Source organism: Salvia splendens, chromosome 12 (assembly GCF_004379255.2).
Source record: "Salvia splendens isolate huo1 chromosome 12, SspV2, whole genome shotgun sequence".
NCBI lineage: Eukaryota > Viridiplantae > Streptophyta > Magnoliopsida > Lamiales > Lamiaceae > Salvia > Salvia splendens.
The window spans coordinates 18,486,112-18,505,838 of NC_056043.1; the positions used below are offsets into that span (position 1 = coordinate 18,486,112).

General features: G+C 43.5%; 1 long non-coding RNA gene across 1 annotated transcript; it reads right to left on the minus strand.

Moving 5' to 3' along the window:
• Positions 1 to 16,429: 16,429 nt before the first annotated feature.
• Positions 16,430 to 18,471, minus strand: LOC121759255. Its single transcript, XR_006041621.1, has 2 exons — positions 16,821 to 18,471; positions 16,430 to 16,732 (listed from the first exon to the last, which is right to left on the minus strand). It is a non-coding gene; the product is annotated as an uncharacterized LOC121759255 (long non-coding RNA).
• Between the last annotated feature and the right edge of the window lie 1,256 nt (positions 18,472 to 19,727).

Genomic DNA, 19,727 nt, shown 5'->3' on the forward strand with positions numbered 1-19,727 from the left:
TTCAACATGCCTAAAGAGTGAGTCTGGGCTAGAAGCTGAGGTGGCAGCAGTTCTGGTAGGAATCTCCCTGGCCAAGCAGCATGGTGGTCGGATATGGATCGAATCTGATGCTGAGGTGGTTGTACGATGGCTGACCTCGGACCCTCTGGGATCAGCCGAGACGTGTGTGGAAGTAGGGAGGATTAGGAGGAAGCTGGAGGGAGTTAGCTGGAAAATCTCTCATATCTTTAGAGAAGGTAACAAAGCTGCGGATTTCTTGGCTGAAGTTGGACTGCAAACGGGAACAGAGATCAAGTACACAAGAGAGTCGGCGCCTGCTCGAGTGCAGGCTCTCTACAGGCTGGATCAGTTGTGGTTGCCAAATTTTTGCTTCTGATGGAGCGAGAGAATCTGGAGGCAGGTGTGCAGTGAGAGCAAGGCTAGTTTGAGGTCCGGTTTAGAGGAGATGGATAGACCTGTGGCTCGGATGGTAGGGGTTCTTTTTGGTTATGTAATACTTTTGAGTTTAGTTTGCTGTTCTTTTCAAGACGATTCACTTTTGGAATAGTCTTTATGTAAACTTTTCGGTTTTGATGATATATAGGGGATGAGGGTCCTACTCAACCCTCCACCGTGAAGGTGTTTAATTAAAAAAAAAGCAAACCATTTCAATCCAAATGACCTACAGACTTTGATTATACGTTCTCTGTTTGGTAATATTATCAAGATAGGATCATTTTGGTCGATATAACATCATAGAAATTGTCATATCTTAAAAGCTTAGTTGAAGCATAACTCATATAAATGGGTTTATGAAGGTGCAAAACACGTTGTGTGTTTGTGTATTACGGAGTAAGCAAGTGTGCACAGAGAAAACTAATGCAAGTGCTTGGTCAAGACACCACGCTCCTTAAATCCACTGGATCACCAGGTCCAGGAACTCAAGAGAACACGTAGTATTTTTGTCGTTGGACACACTCGACTCCCCTTCAAAAAAATATTAAATCCCTCAACCCGAATACTATAAATTAGTATAGGGAAGCGGGGACGATCCCACGAAGATGGATTCGTGAAGAAGTGCTTAGAGACTCTGGAAACAAGCGGCTGCTGCCATGCAAAAGGGTTGAGAATTTTAACTACTTCTAGACCTAGACACGAAATGTAAATGCTAGACCTAGGACACAGAACATGTAATAGAATCAGGCTTCAATACTGAGAGACACATTTTGCTTCCTGGATGGAGTAGACGACTAACTAATTAAGACTAGACAGGGAGAATAAAACAGCGGGGACCATGACTCCAATTATAGCAAGTACGGCTAAAGCTGCAAATAACAAACTCATGCTCCAACTAACAACGACATGCAATTTCCTTACCGATTCAAACACGCAAATGGAGAAAACAGAGCATATATCTAGATTCGAACAGAATATAAAGATTTGGATGCCGGAAACTTGCTATGAACCGGAAATACATCAGATCTACGTAAACTAGGCGAAATGAAATGAAAACACGTAAACTAGGCATGAAATTAAATCAATCTTGCTCAGATTCACGTCGGATGCTTAATCCACTCCGGATCTAAGCGATCCGAACCCAACAACAGACACAACCGACTCCATAACACCGGTTTTCACAGATCTGCTCCGATCAACTCCGAATTCAAACAACCACAAACAACTCCACAACTCCAGCGAACTCAACCCTCCGATTTATCCACAAACAGACTCCGATCACCCAGATCCAACTGCAAACCTGCATAAATTCAGAAAACAACTGCGAAACGCATCCAACTCCGAAATTCTGAAAATCAATGTAACAGAAAATCAAACTTGCATAGAAATTAGAGAATATTCGGCAAAACAAACAAATAGAGCTCCGAGCTTCGAACAGCGAAGCTCGGTGAAATCAGGAAAGTATGAAAGCAGAAATTAAATTGTTTCTTCGCCCACAGAACGACGGTGTTACAACCCACAATAGCTTCAAAGAAAACTAAACATGAACCCCGGTGCGAACCCTGAATCTCCCCACGAAAAGAACCCAAGTGTGTGAAAAGTGAACTAAGCTACAGGTTGTTAGCGAGGCCTCCAACCGAGAAGGTCCCTCCAACGTGCTTGCTTCTCCCTTTTATAGATGCGGACATAGCCTTCTAGAGTCTTCGTAGAAATCTCTATTCTACCCTTCAACTCTGAGGTTTCCTCCGTCAAGCAATTTTTCGCATAATGTCCACTCATGCGCCTATTTCCTAGGTCCACGCAACTGTCCTCCTCCTTTCCTGGACATGGCGAAAAATCTTCACACACCTGGCTTAAAACGTGCGTTAGACCCAGAAATTTCACGAATTAAAGCCCTAGACCTATGCATGAAATTAGCCTTATCAAACTGCCCACACTTAAACCATGCTTATCCTCAAGTATGAAAGACAAGAAAAAGAAATAAGGCGAATTTCAATGCACGGTTCCCAAGAACGACTCTACAAACAAGACACTAACACAGAAACAGACTCCTAAACCTAGACACATACAGACTCAGAAAAGAAAATAACACAAAAAGAACACAAAACACAACAAATAAGCATGCACTAGTTTCAACTTTTAGGCGACTGTCCCCACAAGCTTAAGTTCTCTCTGATCGTCTACAATCTTCAAATCCTCCCTCTTCCTTTGTCGACCTAAACGGTCCGTCAGTTTGTCAAGATAGCCTATTGATTTCCCAGCCATTAGGTTCGCTCGATCACTCATTCCTCACCGGGGATGTTAAGATCAAAACGCTCCAAAGTTAAAGTTACACCACTGATGCGTTGGGTTATGAGAGTTTCTCCTTTCTATCATCTCCTCCCCCCTTTTTTTTCCTAGGTCAGGTAATTTTTTTTCTTCTTGCCCTTAGGTAATTAATCTTCTTTTTCCTCTTTTTATTTTCCCCATGGACTTCGTCCAACTTATACCTCCGTTTTTTTTTATTTACTCCTCCCCTGGACTTCGTCCAGCTTATACCTCCATAACTCATTTTTTCTCCTTTATACTCTACTCCCTAAGCATCCAATGGTTGCCCATTTTTTACATGTTAGCTCAAAGTGTTTAGGCTTATAACTCACTTTATAGTAGGGCTGCACAGCTAGGTTATATAAGGCATTTTCTATCGTCCTTACTTCATTCAGACCGCTTTTAGTTTGTTAAGGAAAGGGGCATCAAAGTTGACGTGTATCCTTTCTTCAATTGCTCTTACTAAGGGAATTTTTGCCTTATTGTATCCACTAGCTCATGCAACACGCAACACACAAACAAAACTGAAAACTCTAAGACTCTTATTCACAGAAAAAGAAAAACAAAGCAAATACTTGCACCTATTCCCTCCCCCTCCCACTTCACTCAAGCTTGTCCCCAAGCTATCCTAGTGAAGGGGGGAAATAGGGAAGTATAAAGGACACAAAACAGACCACAAACAAACAAACAACATGCTAGAAACAAAACAAACTTCTCACACTTAGACTGTACACCGGGCTAAGTGGGAGAAGGCTCAATAAACAAAACCAAACATGCAAAAATAAACGCAACCCCTTCTCACACTTAGACCAAAGATTGGGCTAAGTGTGGGAAGTTGCAACACATATGTACAAAACAAAGCATGCTGGCACGGATAAACATAACGGAAAGCAATAAAAAAAGGATGAAAAGTAAAAGTTACTTGGGTTGGGGGGTTCAATTCGGGGTCTGGCTCCCGAGTGTCACGGCCTGTTGGGTCACTTTAGCTTTCTTTCTCGCCGGTGATTCCGGTTTCTCTGTCGTCTCTGTTGTCTGTATGGGTACGGTCGTCTTCAAGGTCACAGATTTGGGGATTGATTTCACAGTCACGGGCTTGCTGGCAGACGGGGTGGTTAGAGGTTTTGTCGGTTGGGAAAGCTTTTGAAGAGACAAACTTCCCTGCCCCGGCGATTCCGAAGTGCTCCCAGGTCCAGGAAGCAACTCTGGTGCGTCTGGGAACTTCCTTCTAAACCATTTTGCCATCGTCATCATCAGTGCGACGGCCTCCGTCATCTTCTCAGTATACTTGGCTGATGTAGCCACTAGATCGGCAACATGCCCTTTAAGGGCCACGATCTCTTTCCTAACTTGCCCAACTTTCATTCGCATGTTGTGTACTTCCGTTCTTACTCCCGTGACCTCCTTCCGTACTCTCTCACTTTCAGCACTGTCCTTTCCTTTGCCCCGTAGGGCCACGATCTCTTCTCTCACCATTTTTATTTCGGATCTCATCCATCTGACTTCTTTCCTCATTTCTTCAACTTCCACGACTGATATTCTGGCTTCATCCACATCAGTAATTTCCTTCACACCCGCCACCTCTTGCTCCTGTTTGATCTGGGCTTCCGACTTACCAATTTCATAGAAACAGACATCCTTCCTGTGCGTGATTAGCAACCCCTTGTTGAAAAAGTTATCCATGTTGAAAACCTCTGGGGGTAGACACGTCTTCACTTCCCGGCAGAACTTGTGGATCTTCATAATCACATTCCGCTGTAGATACGCCCCAAGAAGATGGCATGTGTATAGATGCCGGGAAGGGTTGGCAGTTACTTGGTGGCAGGCTTGAGCTAACCAGTAACCCAAGTGGACACGTACACCCGTGGCCATGCACCATGTAAAGTATAAGTCGGGAGTCGTCAAAGCGTTGTTGGATGTGCCCATCAGATTGTAGCTAATGAAGGTTTGGGGGAACCTCAGGATCCTATTCTCGATATGGTGGGCCTTCGAAAAACTAGTTTTAAATTGACCCACCCTCGGGTGAGTCAAGAACTCCCATGCACTCTGCGCTTTGAAACCTGGTGTGAACTTCGGTGGGCCGACCATTCTCTCGTTCCATAATCCTTCGTCATCTTCTGTACGCATCAGCAGACCCATCCGTAAAGTCCACTCACAGATGCTCATCACACGCTCTTCATTGAAGAGCCGGAAGCTAACGGAATCGGCCTCCAAGTCGGTGGTGGATTTAAACCGAAAAGTCAAGAAAAATTCCCGCGCCAAGTCTATCGGAACCTCAAGGGTGCTATGCTTTAGCAACCAATCAAAGCCGATTGCATCTATATACCCCCGAAACTCGTCATTTGACGCGATCTCCTTGAGTTCCACCGAGTCATACATCTTCCCGGACTTAGCAACCTTTCCCAAACCACTCTTCTCTTTGTGTATGGCGGCGCGTTTTGGGTCCGCGAACTTCCTCATCTCGTTCAGCAGTTCTTTGGTGATCCAGATTTCTTTCGGCTCGAAGTTGAGCTCCTCTTCTTGTTCTTCTTCGGAGTCGCCGGACCCATCAGGGCTTTCGGACTCAGCAGCGCACGGTACCTTAGCAGGTGAAAGGAGAGAGGGTTCAACGGACTTCCCTTTTGCTTTCTTGGTCAAGGAAGAAGCAATCTGTTTTCCTTTTCTCTTCCTTTCGACCGCGTGGCGGCGCTCCTCCTCGTTGTTCTCCCCATCGCTAGGTCTAGGAGAGATTACCTGCTCAGGTGTTGCGGTCCCTAGACCCAACGACCCTTCTTCTGTCTGTGGAAGGTGTTCCTCGATTTCATCACGTAAACTCCGACGAGCTTGCCTCCTTACATCCCTTGCGTCGATCGGCAAATTTGTCCCCTCTGGGACATCCGTCAGATCCACAATCAATTTAACCCTGTCCTCAACAGGGTCGTGTTCAGCATCAGGAACGAGGGCTTCTCCCTCTTGAGACATAAAAGGGGTCGCCCCCTTGAGATAAACAGGGGACTCTACCCCAACCAACTCTTGTTCAACGTGGGCTTCAATACCCACAGACTTCTCAGGGGTTTCCCCCTCTTTGACATCTTCCCCAACAATTTGGGCTTCGGTGCCCCCAAACATTTCTGGGGTTTCCCCCGCTAAGTTCCTTTTAAAATTTATGGCTTCGTCGCCCTCTGGAACATCATTACCAACAACAGGGGTTTCCCCCTCAACAAACTCCTCTAAAACACCAGGGGTTTCCCCCTCAACAAAATCCATGGCGGCGATAATAGGACCTACCCCCTCGGAAACACCAGGGGTTTCTTCCTCAGTGGCAGAATCTAACCTGGGTTCACTCACAGCCAACAACTCCAACCCTGCCGCCAGATCTGCTTCTTCTTCATGAGTTTCTGCGGCGGTCGTTTCTGGAACAGTAGTGTCGGGCTCTGCGACGGCTTCTGGTATATCGGGTATTGGCTCCGTGACGGCCTCCGGTTGGGATGTTGAAACCCCTAAAAGTTTCGGTGGTGGTACGGCAGATGTTGAAACTGCCGGTACGGATTTCCCCATCACAGCCGCGAACATAGAAAACGCCTCCATCGCCTTTTCTGGTCCCCCAAATTTGTGTAGTATGTCAGCCATAAACGCTGCTGCGCTTGAATCGGTGGTTCCCGACGTGTTTCCGGTCCCCTGTTTGTTATCCCTGAGGAATTCTGTAGAAAGATTTGGAGAAACTTGGGCAAAACTTGTATCTTGATTAGGGTTAGAGAAACAAAACACGAGAGAGAATTTGGGAAATTTTTTTGAATGTAGAGAGAGAATAAGTAAAAAAAACAAACAAACACGGTTATAGCGTAGGTATAGGAAAGGACGTTTTACAGGCTGTTGCAGGTATGACGCTAGCTTCCGTACGCTTCCCCATAAAAGTGCCTTTTGAAATCCGAACCGGTGCCAACTCCCTCAAATTTTGGACTCCGCAACTCCCTGCCCCAGTAGATGCTCTCTGCAAAACTGCACATAAAAAGATATCAAACTAAAAAAAAAATAAAACGCCAGACCCCCCAGGTCTAGGATATGACAATAAAAAAAACATTCCTGAGGAGTCTGGTATTTCGAAAATATTTTTGGAAGATTATTTTTTTTTCTTGATTTAAAGAAAGCAATTAAATATTTACAAATTTTGTTTCCAAGTGTTCTCAAGATTCCCTGGATCAAGGTATATATAAAGAAATCTAAGTCACCTAACCCAGGAATTTTCTAAGAACACTTCCTTCCCAGACCAGTCAGGCGATCTCAAGGAGTGCGCGTAGCGGCACTTCGTCCACTACACACATCTCCGAGTTATCCCTAAATATCTTCACTCTATGACCATTAACCAGAAAAGGAGTAGAGTTTGAAGCACTTCCTTGGATCTCTACTGCCCCATTTGCACGAAGGCTCACAGCAGTGTATGGTCCAATCCATTTGGACATAAGCTTACCAGGCATTAACTTGAGCCGAGATTGGAACAGGAGAACTTTCTACCCAACTTGCTGTTCCTTGGTCCGGAGATTCTTATCGTGCCAAAGCTTGGTCTTTTCCTTGTACCACATCGCTGATTCGTAAGACTCAAGCCTCAATTCTTCCAATTCCTAGAGCTGCAGTTTCCTCTCTCCCTCACAAGCTTGAGGGTTCATATTAATCTCCTTGACCGCCTAGTACGCCCTATGCTCAATTCCGACCTGCAAGTGACACATCTTGCCGAATACTTACCTGTAAGGGGACATTCCAATGGGTGTTTTATACGCTGTTCTGTATGCCCACAATGCGTCATCAAGTCTCTTACTCCAGTCCTTCCTTGACGGATTAACCGTCTTCTCCAATATCGACTTTATCTCCCTGTTGGAGATCTCTGCTTGCCCATTTGATTGAGGATGATACGGTGTGGAAAGACGGTGGTGAACTCCGTACTTTCTCATTAAAGCTTCAATAGTCCAGTTACGGAAATGCCTCCCATTGTCAGATATTATAGCTCTGGGCACTCCGTACCTGTTAAAGATGTTAGTTCTAAGAAATTTCGCTACCTCTTTAGCTTCACAAGAAGTGGTCGCCTTGGCCTCTATCCATTTCGAAACATAATCAACCGCCACAAGTATGTATGTGTTCCCGTATAAAGACGGAAATGGACCCATGAAGTCCATTCTCCATACGTCGATGATTTCGCAAACGATCACAGGGACTTGCGGCATTTCATCTCTCCTAGAGATTCCACCAGTCTGCTGACACCTCTCACAATTCTGGCAAAATTTGAATGAATCCTTGTGCAACGTAGGCCAGTAAAAACCACTATCTAACACCTTCCTTGCAGTCTTCCTAGGTCCAAAGTGACCTCCACAAGCTAGGGCGTGGCAATGGTTCAGCACATCCCTTTGTTCCCATTATGGTATACATCTTCTAATCACCTGGTCAGCTCCCATTTTCCACAAATACGGGTCGTCCCAGAAATAATACTTGGCTTCGCTTTTAAACTTCATTCTCTGGGCCCGGGAGATTTCCTGCGAACTGGGCACCTCTCCAGTGACCAAGTAGTTTGCCAGGTCTGCGAACCATGTCTCATTGTTTAGATGACATTTACCCTTTTCAGAATCTCCTGGACCTGTTAATGCCATAATCTCTTCCCAATTGATAGGTCTAGGAAATTCCCCTAAATAATACAAATGTTCCTCGGGGAATGCATCCGGTATTGCTTCCTCGGTCTCCTCTTGAAAAATACGACTCAGATGGCCAGCCACTTGTTCTCAGTTCCCTTTTTATCCTTAACCTCCCAATCAAATTCTTGTAAAAGTAGCACCCAACGGATTAATCTCGGTTTGGACTCCTTCTTCGCCAGCAGGTACTTAATAGCTGCGTGGTATATGAAAACGATCACCTTCGACCCCAGCAAGTATGGTCGAAAATTCTCAAATGAGTATACAACAGCCAGTATCTCTTTTTCAGTGGTGTCGTAGTTCTTCTGGGCTTGATTTAGCGTTTTTGAAGCATAGAAAATCACGTAGCTTTTTCCATCAACTCTTTGACCCCGCACCACCCCAACTGCATAATCGCTGGCGTCGCACATGATTTCAAAGGGTAGATTCCAGTCAGGTGCTCTGATAATGGGAGCGGATACTAATCTGTCCTTCAACAGCTGAAAAGCTTTTTTACACTGCTCATCGAAAACAAACTCCACATCGTTATGCAATAAGTGAGTCAGTGGTTGAGCAATTCTTGAGAAATCCTTTATAAAACTCCTATAAAATCCTGCGTGCCCTAGGAATCCTCTCACTTCTTTTTGATTCGTCGGGTAAGGCAGTTTTGAGATAACATCGATTTTTGCTTGATCTACCTGTATGCCTCTTTCCGATACCACATGCCCTAGGACAATTCCCTCAGGGACCATAAAGTGGCATTTCTCGAAATTCAAAACCAAATGCTTCTCTTGGCATCTTCTCAGCACTAAGTCCAAGCTCGCCAAACATGAGTCAAATGAATTCCCGTACACAGTGAAATCATCTATAAAAATCTCGATGTAATCCTCCAGAAGATCCGAGAAGATACTCATCATACACCGCTGAAAAGTGCCTGGCGCATTGCACAGACCAAACGACATCCTTCTGTAAGCGTACGTTCCAAAGGGACATGTGAAAGTTGTCTTCTCCTGGTCTTCGGGATCCACATAGATTTGAAAATACCCACTATATCCATCCAGGAAACAGAAATATTGCTTTCCCGCCAATCTTTCCAACATCTGGTCAATGAAAGGTAACGGGAAGTGATCCTTCCTAGTAGCCTCGTTCAGCTTCCGGTAGTCAATACACATCCTCCACCCAGTAACAAGTCGAGTGGGGACCAACTCATTTCTATCGTTCTTGACCACCTGTATTCCTGACTTCTTCGGTACCATATGTACTGGACTAACCCATTCACTGTCTGGTATGGAATATACGATTCCTAGGGATAGCAACTTCAATACTTCCTTCAGCACTTCTTCCCTCATGTTCGAATTCAATTTGCGTTGCGGGTCCCTACAGGCTTTTGCTCCTTCTTCTAGGCGAATGTGATACATGCACATATCTGGACTGATTCCAACCAAGTCAGAGAGTGTCCACCCAATAGCCTTCTTGTTCTTCCGAATTACCTTCAGCAGTTCCTCTTCTTGTCCCTCGGTCAAGCTGCTGTTAATGATCACCGGGAAATTTTCCTTCCCCTCCAGATACGCATACTTGAGCCCAGGTGGAAGCGTCTTCAATTCTTTCTTGGGAACATCAATTTCCTGTGGCAAGGGATTTTTCTCTGTCGACTCAATTGCTATTCCCTTCTTAGACTCAGTAGAACTGTCCATGCTCGCCACATAAGATGTCTTCCTTGATCGACCTAGCTCAGAGTTCGTACATAATTCCAGAATCGCTTCAGCTAGCTCATCGTCTGATAACTCACTCGTGTTCATTTCTTGACACCAACTAGCTACTTCTCTATCAATAGCATGACTCATCTCGGAATTCTCGATCTGTTCCTGCATTAACTCTGTCTCAAGATATTCCTGGACCAAGGGGTTAATAACATCTACAGCATGTAAATTTTCAATGTCAAGAGGTTTTTTCATTGCCTCACCAATGCTGAATGTATATTTCTCCCCATTATAATCACATGGAAATCAGCTGGGTACAAGAAGTCATGTACCTTTAATATTACATTCTCAAGCACTCCTTCAGGACAAATGCATGACCTATCTGCCAATTGGATTACAACTTGGGTGTCCACCATGCCTACACCTACTAACTTCTTGTATATAGACAGTGGTAACACATTTATGGATGCACCTAAATCACACATAGCATGCTCGATTTTTACATCACAAATAGAGATGGGTAAGGTAAACATACCTGGATCATTGAATTTCGAAGGCATCCTCCGCTTTTGAATCACTGCAGAGACGTTCTCGCCTATCAAAATTTTCCCACTGGGTCTAGCCTTCCCAGCTATAAATTCCTTGATAAATTGCTAAACACCGACAATTTCAAAGCCTATAAGAATGGTAGATTAATCTCCAATTTTCCAAAAATATCCATAAAATCCACCGGCTCTTCCTTCTTCTTCTTGGCTTCCCCTCGGCTTGGGAAAGGCTTCAGTCGCTTCCCTGCTCCGATAGAGCTTTCAACTGAGAATTCTCCGATTTCTTCCCTTACTGCCTTATTTCTCAATGCCGGCTCTGGATCGAGGAAGATTGGTTCAGTTGACCTAGGCAGAGGTTTCTCCAAATCTCATGTCTTAAGGTCATCCTTGACTAAGGAATTTTCTCCCTCCAAGTTCCTAGACCTAGGAATTGTATCCTCTTCCTTTTTGCCTTCCTTGGGGTGTGTCGCTTCCTTCATTCTTACCAATGGCCCATCATATCCCCTCCCGGATCTCAAAGTAATCTGACTTATATTCGCTCTATCCGATGGCCTTACCGAGGCGGTAATCTTTCCTTCATTCCCCCTCATATCACTCAAAGAAGTGGCTATCTGGGATAATTGCTTGGCCAGCATATCCATTGCTGCCTTCTGCTCCTGTTGAGCGTCTTGAAGCTTGTGCACAACGTCATTGTTCGATTACAGGTTGTTTTGCATATGTTGTTGAGAACTGACGAGATCGAGCACCATATCATCGATACTCTTTGGTGGCTTTGGTGGCTGGCTGGGCCCTGGCCCTATACTCAGAGTCGGTCCACTCATTTGACCCTGACGAGCGTTTCCTTGACCTCCTGAAGAGTTGTTGTATTGATTTCCTTGACCGTGGTAATTGTTTTGAAAATTCCTTTGGTGCGGTGGTACATAAGAGTTCCCTTGATTGTTCTGATTTCTGTTTCCCTAGTTCGAGTGGTCTCCTTGGTTCCGATTGATCCAGCTGCCCTGCCCCTCGTGATTCCTTCCTGACCAGTTACCTTGTCTCTCGGGCTGAGGTGCAAACTGCTGACTTTGTTGTGGTGCTGGCTGATTCTGCTCATTGTCAGTCCATCTGAAATTTGGATGGTTTATCCAGGGCGCATCTCTCTGTCTCCCTGGATTCCAGCTCCCATCGGGATTCCAACTTCCCATTGCATTGACCTGGGCCTGATAATCTCCTTCCTGGGTCCCGTAATATTGCTGAATTTGATTATCTCCTTGACCAGGAGATTTATCCTTCCCTTGTGAAGCTTGTGGAATTGTCTTTTCAATCGCGTTCAAAAGAGCCTTCTCGAGCCTGTCAATCCTCGCTTCTACTTTATCATCTTCTTTTTCTCTTATGGCATGCATCGATCCTATTCTCACTGCATTCCTAGGGTTATCGTACGCCTTCTTAGCGTCGATCAACTTCCCCAGGATTTCTCTTGCTTCACTTTCCCTTTTTCTTGTGAAATTCCCCCCACTCGAGGAATTCATTAAGTCCTTTGACTCAGGAGTTGCCCCTTCGTAAAACAGAGAGTAGGTTTCTGCCTCTATCATTCGGTGGTTCGGGCACGCATCCAACAACCCCTTGAATCTCGATCAATACTGACTCAGAGATTCATCGTAATCCTGCTTACACTGTAGTATTTCTTTTTTCAGTGCATTCGTCTTGTTAGATGGGAAGAAATAATCTAAGAATTCCAACTTGAAGTCCCTCCATGTGCGGATAGAATCCGGGGGCAACCTCAATAACCACGTATTAGCTTGCCCTTTCAAGGTAAACGGAATTGCCCGTAGGCGATAATCCTCCTCTGTTGTTTCATTTGGCCTCTGAATTCCACACAACTTACTGAATTCATTTAAGAACTCATACGGACACTCATTTCTGCGCCCAGAGAACGTTGGCAAGATGCCGAGTACGTTTTTCTTGATCTCAATAGTCCTCTGGCGCTGGTTCATTACTATGGCTTGGGCTGGTTCTCCATCTAAATGGGCAGTGAGCGAGCCGATCTCTGGATCTAGATCTACTACGTGCGCCATGACTACTTCCCCTGCTTCCTGTGTTTCTGACTTTGTTTCAGTTCGGTGGTGATTCTGGATCTTCGCGTCCTGACGACGTCCAAGATTCGTCGCTAGTAAATTCACTCAGAAATGGATCTCCCGTGGTAAACCCTGATCTGGTGGTCACAGTAGAGACTGTATCCTTAACCCGCCAATTTAACTGGCCGTGCTTCCACCCAGATGAGTTGCTCCAGTAGGTAGATCTTGAGCCTCTGCTCATAAACTACAAGTAAAAGATACAGAAAATAATCAAAACTATTTACACCACAGACTCTGAACACTTAACACAAAGCACGCCATCCATCCCCGGCAACGGCGCCATTTGAAGGTGCAAAACACGTTGTGTGTTTGTGTATTACGGAGTAAGCAAGTGTGCACAGAGAAAACTAATGCAAGTGCTTGGTCAAGACACCACGCTCCTTAAATCCACTGGATCACCAGGTCCAGGAACTCAAGAGAACACGGAGTATTTTTATCGTTGGACACACTCGACTCCCCTTCAAAAAAATATTAAATCCCTCAACCCGAATACTATAAATTAGTATAGGGAAGCGGGGTCGATCCCATGAAGATGGATTCGTGAAGAAGTGCTTAGAGACTCTGGAAACAAGCGGCTGCTGCCACGCAAAAGGGTTGAGAATTTTAACTACTTCTAGACCTAGACACGAAATGTAAATGCTAGATCTAGGACACAGAACATGTAATAAAATCAGACTTCAATACTGAGAGACACATTTTGCTTCCTAGATGGAGTAGACGACTAACTAATTAAGACTAGACAAGGAGAATAAAACAGCGAGGACCATGACTCCAATTATAGCAAGTACGACTAAAGCTGCAAATAACAAACTCATGCTCCAACTAACAACGACATGCAATTTCCTTACCGATTCAAACACGCAAATGGAGAAAACAGAGCATATATCTAGATTCGAACAGAATATAAAGATTTGGATGCCGGAAACTTGCTATGAACCGGAAATACATCAGATCTACGTAAACTAGGCGAAATGAAATGAAAACACGTAAACTAGGCATGAAATTAAATCAATCTTGCTCAGATTCACGTCGGATGCTTAATCCACTCCGGATCTAAGCGATCCGAACCCAACAACAGACACAACCGACTCCATAACTCCGGTTTTCACAGATCTGCTCCGATCAACTCCGAATTCAAACAACCACAAACAACTCCACAACTCCAGCGAACTCAACCCTCCGATTTATCCACAAACAGACTCCGATCACCCAGATCCAACTGCAAACCTGCATAAATTCAGAAAACAACTGCGAAACACATCCAACTCCAAAATTCTGAAAATCAACGTAACAGAAAATCAAACTTGCATTGAAATTAGAGAATATTCGGCAAAACAAACAAATAGAGCTCCGAGATTCGAACAACGAAGCTCGGCGAAATCAGGAAAGTATGAAAGCAGAAATTAAATTGTTTCTTAGCCCACAGAAGGACGGTGTTACAACCCACAATAGCTTCAAAGAAAACTAAACATGAACCCCGGTGCGAACCCTGAATCTTCCCACGAAAAGAACCAAGTGTGTGAAAAGTGAACTAAGCTACAGGTTGTTAGCGAGGCCTCCAACCGAGAAGGTCCCTCCAGCGTGCTTGCTTCTCCCTTTTATAGATGCGGACATAGCCTTCTAGAGTCTTCGTAGAAATCTCTATTCTACCTTTCAACTCTGAGGTTTCCTCCGTCAAGCAATTTTCCGCATAATGTCCACTCGTGCGCCTATTTCCTAGGTCCACGCAACTGTCCTCCTCCTTTCCTGGACCTGGCGAAAATCTTCACACACCTGGCTTAAAACGTGCGTTAGACCCAGAAATTTCACGAATTAAAGCCCTAGACCTATGCATGAAATTAGCCTTATCAGTTTACTTGGCCAACAAGCAAACCTTTTGAATCGAAATTGCCCACAATAATACATTTTGTGATGTTTGTAATGTAACGGCAATGAAGACAAGATAATTTTGGTCAATAGAGCATAGTTATCGTTGTTGTCTCGTGCACGTTCATTTAAAGATTAACTCTTTATATTTGGGTTTACTTGGCCAACAAGCAAACCATTTCGATCCAAATGACCAACAAACTTTGATTGTATGATCTTTGTTTGGTAATAGCATCAAGATAGGATCATTTTGGTTGATATAACATCATAGAAATTGTCATATCTTAAAAGTTTAGTTGAAGCATAACTCATATACATGGGTTTACTTGGCCAACAAACAAACCTTTTGAATCGAAATTGCCCACAATAATACATTTTGTGATGTTTGTAATGTAACGGCAATGAAGATTGTTAGAGTTCGTATACAAGAAATCACCTTTCAAGTGATTGAATACTGTAAAACTCTATATGATATCTTCCAAAGGAATGAAACAGATTATTTTTGTCATAATGTTGTTATGTTTTACATTTAATGGACGTTTATTGCATATTTAAATATATAAGCAACATAAAAAGTCTAAGTCTTCGTTTTAGTAGACCGGTTGTGGGCGTCGTCCACTTTAAGGTAACACGGTCAGTTCCAAACAAAGAAAAAGAAGAATTTCACAACCTAGATAGGCCTAGACTACCTATCGTGAAAAGTTGCAATGTCAGTCCGCATATTTCTAACCCTTACTGAAATAAGATGACATTGGTGTGGTATAGCACTGAATTGGATCTACGGCAAGACGGGTCTTTATGCTATCTACTGAAAGACGATGTCTTGATAATTAATTTCTTAATCAATGTACGTTAGCATTAAGCATACGGTATTGATTATGCAGTACTTTAAAAAAAAGAAACTCCTATATTAAGAAGGAGGAAATTACAAATAAACTCCTATAGAAAGGATGAAATTACAATTGATGTCAAGAGTGCTCGAACTCGGTTACCAAAAGGTGCGGGTTTTTCGTAACCCAAGAATCCTGGTATATTGGGTAGTGGTGATTAATATCTAGCGGTGCTAGGATTGCTATTATATTGAATCGTGCGTGAGGTGAGTCTCGTTTGATAACATCCACAAGAGGAGCTCGATACAAGGTTTCATTATTCGGAACCTAGCTAGTTGGAGTTTGATTACTCTATGAATAATGAATAAGAGTTTCTTGCTAAGTCCACTCTTGGAGTTAATAATATGTTAATTAATTAAGTCCATAGCAGACATTAATTAATTAATGGATGTTTCTATCTTAAGCACAAGAAATAAATGACAAACAAATGGAAACCCAGAATACTTGTAATTTCATATTTGGATGGGCAGTGCAATATTACTTTTGTAGTGGCTGCTCGTAATATTCCAATATAAGCATATATTAAATTGTGGGTTCAATTTAATTAGTAAATAGCTAATTGGGGGAGGTCATATCCAAATTCTTCCATAGATCCCCGACTGGGCCTAATATGTGACTTAATATAAATAGGAGAATAAAGGAGACAGAAAATACACATTATTTTCCACAAAATTTTCGTCCAGCTTCTATCCATCAAAGGGGACGATTTTTGCTCTCCTCCGTGAGTAGTTTCCGTCTTCTTTATTCAAGTCTTAGTATTTTGGTGAGATCAGCCCACACTGATATCAGATTACAGTCCGGGAGCCAGTCAAAAGATCCGTGGTTTAGTATGCAAGATCTTCACGTGGAGAAGACGTGAGCCATCTTCGATTCTTCAGAGAATCAATGAGGTAAATTGGCTAACTCCGCAGTTGTAATAGCCGGGACTTAGATTCTCGAGAGTTATGAAATAAAATGCTAGAATTTTATTAAAGAACGAGGGAGTATTTTTAATTCTTGAATAAGAGTATTAATACAAATTTCAGAAATTCTAAAGCTAACAAATTTCAAATGTTTGAAATTAAATACACACCAACTATATGAGCTACTACATACTTGTTGAGATAAACAAAAGAGAGTTCATATCGAACTACAACAACTGAGAGTTCCTAGTGAACTTCCTCGGCCTTTAACGCGAGCCGTCTCGGCCCCGAATTTGAGGACGAGACCACGAGGAAGGGGCAACCTCGGTAGCAGTCTCGGCTCCTGCCAAAACGCATGAAAAAGAGAGTTTAATCGCATGAAATAAAGACAGCTAAAACCAAGTATTGGCAAGGGAAAGAGGAAACATTACCTTCCCTAGAGTGAGCGAGAGCTGGGCCGAGAGAAGCAAGTCAGCCAACACAATTCCATCTCAGTGGCTGCACTGTACAAGGCTGCATCCCTACAGCTCGCACTTAATTCAGACCCGCCATGGTCAAAGAATCAGCCATAAGATGCTCCCTCCTGTGTGCACCTGCCATAGACCAATAGAAACAATAAATAAACCAAGTACTAAACCCCATATAGAGACAAATGCTGTTAAATGGGCAGCAGGGGAGTACGAAAATAAAACATCAATTTCAGTGGGAGCATCAGAACACAATGAGGGACCACAGACTCATCAGCTCACGAGTACACCCAGAAAACCACCAGAATCGGTTGGGAAAGAAGCCAAAATTTTCAGAGTATACACTCTGCAAAGCTGCAGAGAAGTCAACCAACTCTTAACCAACCAAAGGCCCTTTTTAGCTAGGGATATCAGCCATTTTTTTCAGGCTTTCGGTTAGACCACAAGTACAAATAGGCCTCAGCCTCTTCTGCCTCCCTCATCACAAAATCAATCACAAGATAGTAAAGGAGTGAGAAGGGCCAGGGCAGAGAGGGATCGAGTAGGAGTAAGGAGCAGCCTCACTCATCAGTCACAAGAGGTAAATCATCAAAATCATGCTAGCATCATGTAGCATAAGGCATTAGATAGCCAAGAACCGAGGCTCACAGTAGAACATCACAAATAGCAATATCATCAAGCAAAACCCATAAATGTAAGAACATTTGAGATTGGGAGCAGCAGCCAATAACTCCTGGAATAAAAAGAGCTCGTTTTCAATTGCCTTACAGTGATTTAATGGAATTAGAATGTAGTGAAACTAGGCAACATGTCTAAGGATTTGCAGTTTAATCCCTCATAACTAAACCACCAAAATCTGCCTAGTTCTAAACCATGTAATCAGGATCAACTTCGTCTAAAGAAAACATAAAAGTTAGCTAAGTTAGGAACACTTAGCTTTGAGGCCGAGGAGCTACCTCGGAGGCCACTGACGACGGCAAGGCCGCAAAGATAGCCGCGGAAACACCCGGGCTCAGCGGCGACACCGAAGAGCAGCGGTGGTGGCGACGACGCTGGCTTGTGAAACGGACCGAACGGCGTCTGCCTCGGTCGGAGAACCCACGACGGGGCCGAATTACCGTGAAGAGGCGAATGACAGGGCGGCGATGACGGCCTACAGTCGACGACGGCCACGACGTGATGGAGGCGTCGCGAGCAGGGGTCGCTGGGGGTTTCGACGGGCGGCCGAGCGAGCCATTGGTCATGGTGGTGGTGCGATCGGCGTGAACTAGGGAGTGAAGGGTGACGCCGGTGAGCGGCAGCGTGCTCCGGTGGTGCCCATCGAGGAAGAAGGAGGAGGGAGTTAGGGTTTTGCTCCAAATTGAAAATGGAGAAGAGAAATGAGAGGGGAGGGTCGACAGGTGGGGAGTTAATTGGGCCATGCCCCATTGACTTTCCCTTTGGGCCTCACTAGAATAGAAAAAAGAGAGGAAGAAGAGAATGGTTTTGGGCCAAAAATGGTTAAGTTCAATTGGGCCATAGCAAAGAGGGCTGGGCCGATTTAATTAAGAAATAATTAATTCTTAGCTGGGCCTGGGAATTTAATTATTAGGACCATTAATTTGGTTGAAGTCATTACCTTAGATGATTTCAAAAGTATAATGACATTAATTTCTTTAGCCACGGAAGAAAGGAAAAACGTTATGCCGTGTGAAATAGTATTTAATAAATAATTAAATCAGACCTTTATTGGTCACAGAAAGTATTTTTAAAATACTTAAGATAATTCAGGAATTTATCATACCCGAACAGTTCGGCCAGTTTCCAAATAAATTAAATCGGATTTAATTAAAGAATTCAGATTTCTAAATTTTAGAAAGAAGAAAAAATAAAATAAAGAGCACACGCTTAGGCATGCATTCATGCAAGATGAAAATTTACTTGAAGCCTAATTTAAGTATATTAATTTTTGTAAAGGAACGTCGTCGCACGACGCGTAATCTCAGGACAGGAAAAGCACTTGTTTGAAAGAGTTTAAGCAAACGAGGTGGGCTTTCTCTTCTTTCTTTTAAAGCGTGTTTTATATGGAAACATGATTTTTGAATGAGTTGTCATACCATGTTTTGTTTTATGATTGCCTATCTGTTGGCTATGTCAACCAATTAAATCAAATTCGGGTCCCAGTAGGTCAGTAAATCCTACTCGGACTAGTGTACACATATGGACCGCGAGCTAGCGCCAGGTTGGCCGGTCCAGGGGTCGTGAGCTAGCGCCAGGTTGGCCGGCCCAGTGATCGTGGAATGTGGCCACATTCCCGATTCACATAGATCCGATATGGTATATCATCAGAAGTTTAAATGACTGCAGTCTATTGTCAGAAAGAAATAACAATTTTAGAGACCGGGACTTGTTTTCAGAAAAAAAAACCCCGTGTTACTCAGCTTGGCTGACAACTAAAAGAGAAAATGTTTTCGGCATGAGTCCACCAAGTGCATCAAGTACTCAGCCCTGCATATTGTTTTTCCTTAATGTGCAGGTTGATCGATGTCAAAGCCGAGGAGGTGTTGGGACAGAAGACTAAATAAGTAGGAATATAGCTGGTGTAGTATGTCTTCATACATATTACATCTGTCTTGGTACTCTTCCGTTGCGCAAATTTAGAACTTGCTTTTAGCAAAGACAATTGTTCCACAACTACTCTGATTCAGTATGATTTTTACCCTCAACACATTTCAGACAATGTTTCCCTTGATTTATGCATCTTATGATGAGTTGAGACAGTTTCAGTAAGATTTAGTCGCGATATAGCTACACTTTCTTTGACTAGGAAGATATGGTCGTGACAGCAGTAAGCATGTTTTAGGTGTTAATTGCGTTAAAGCATGTTTAAAT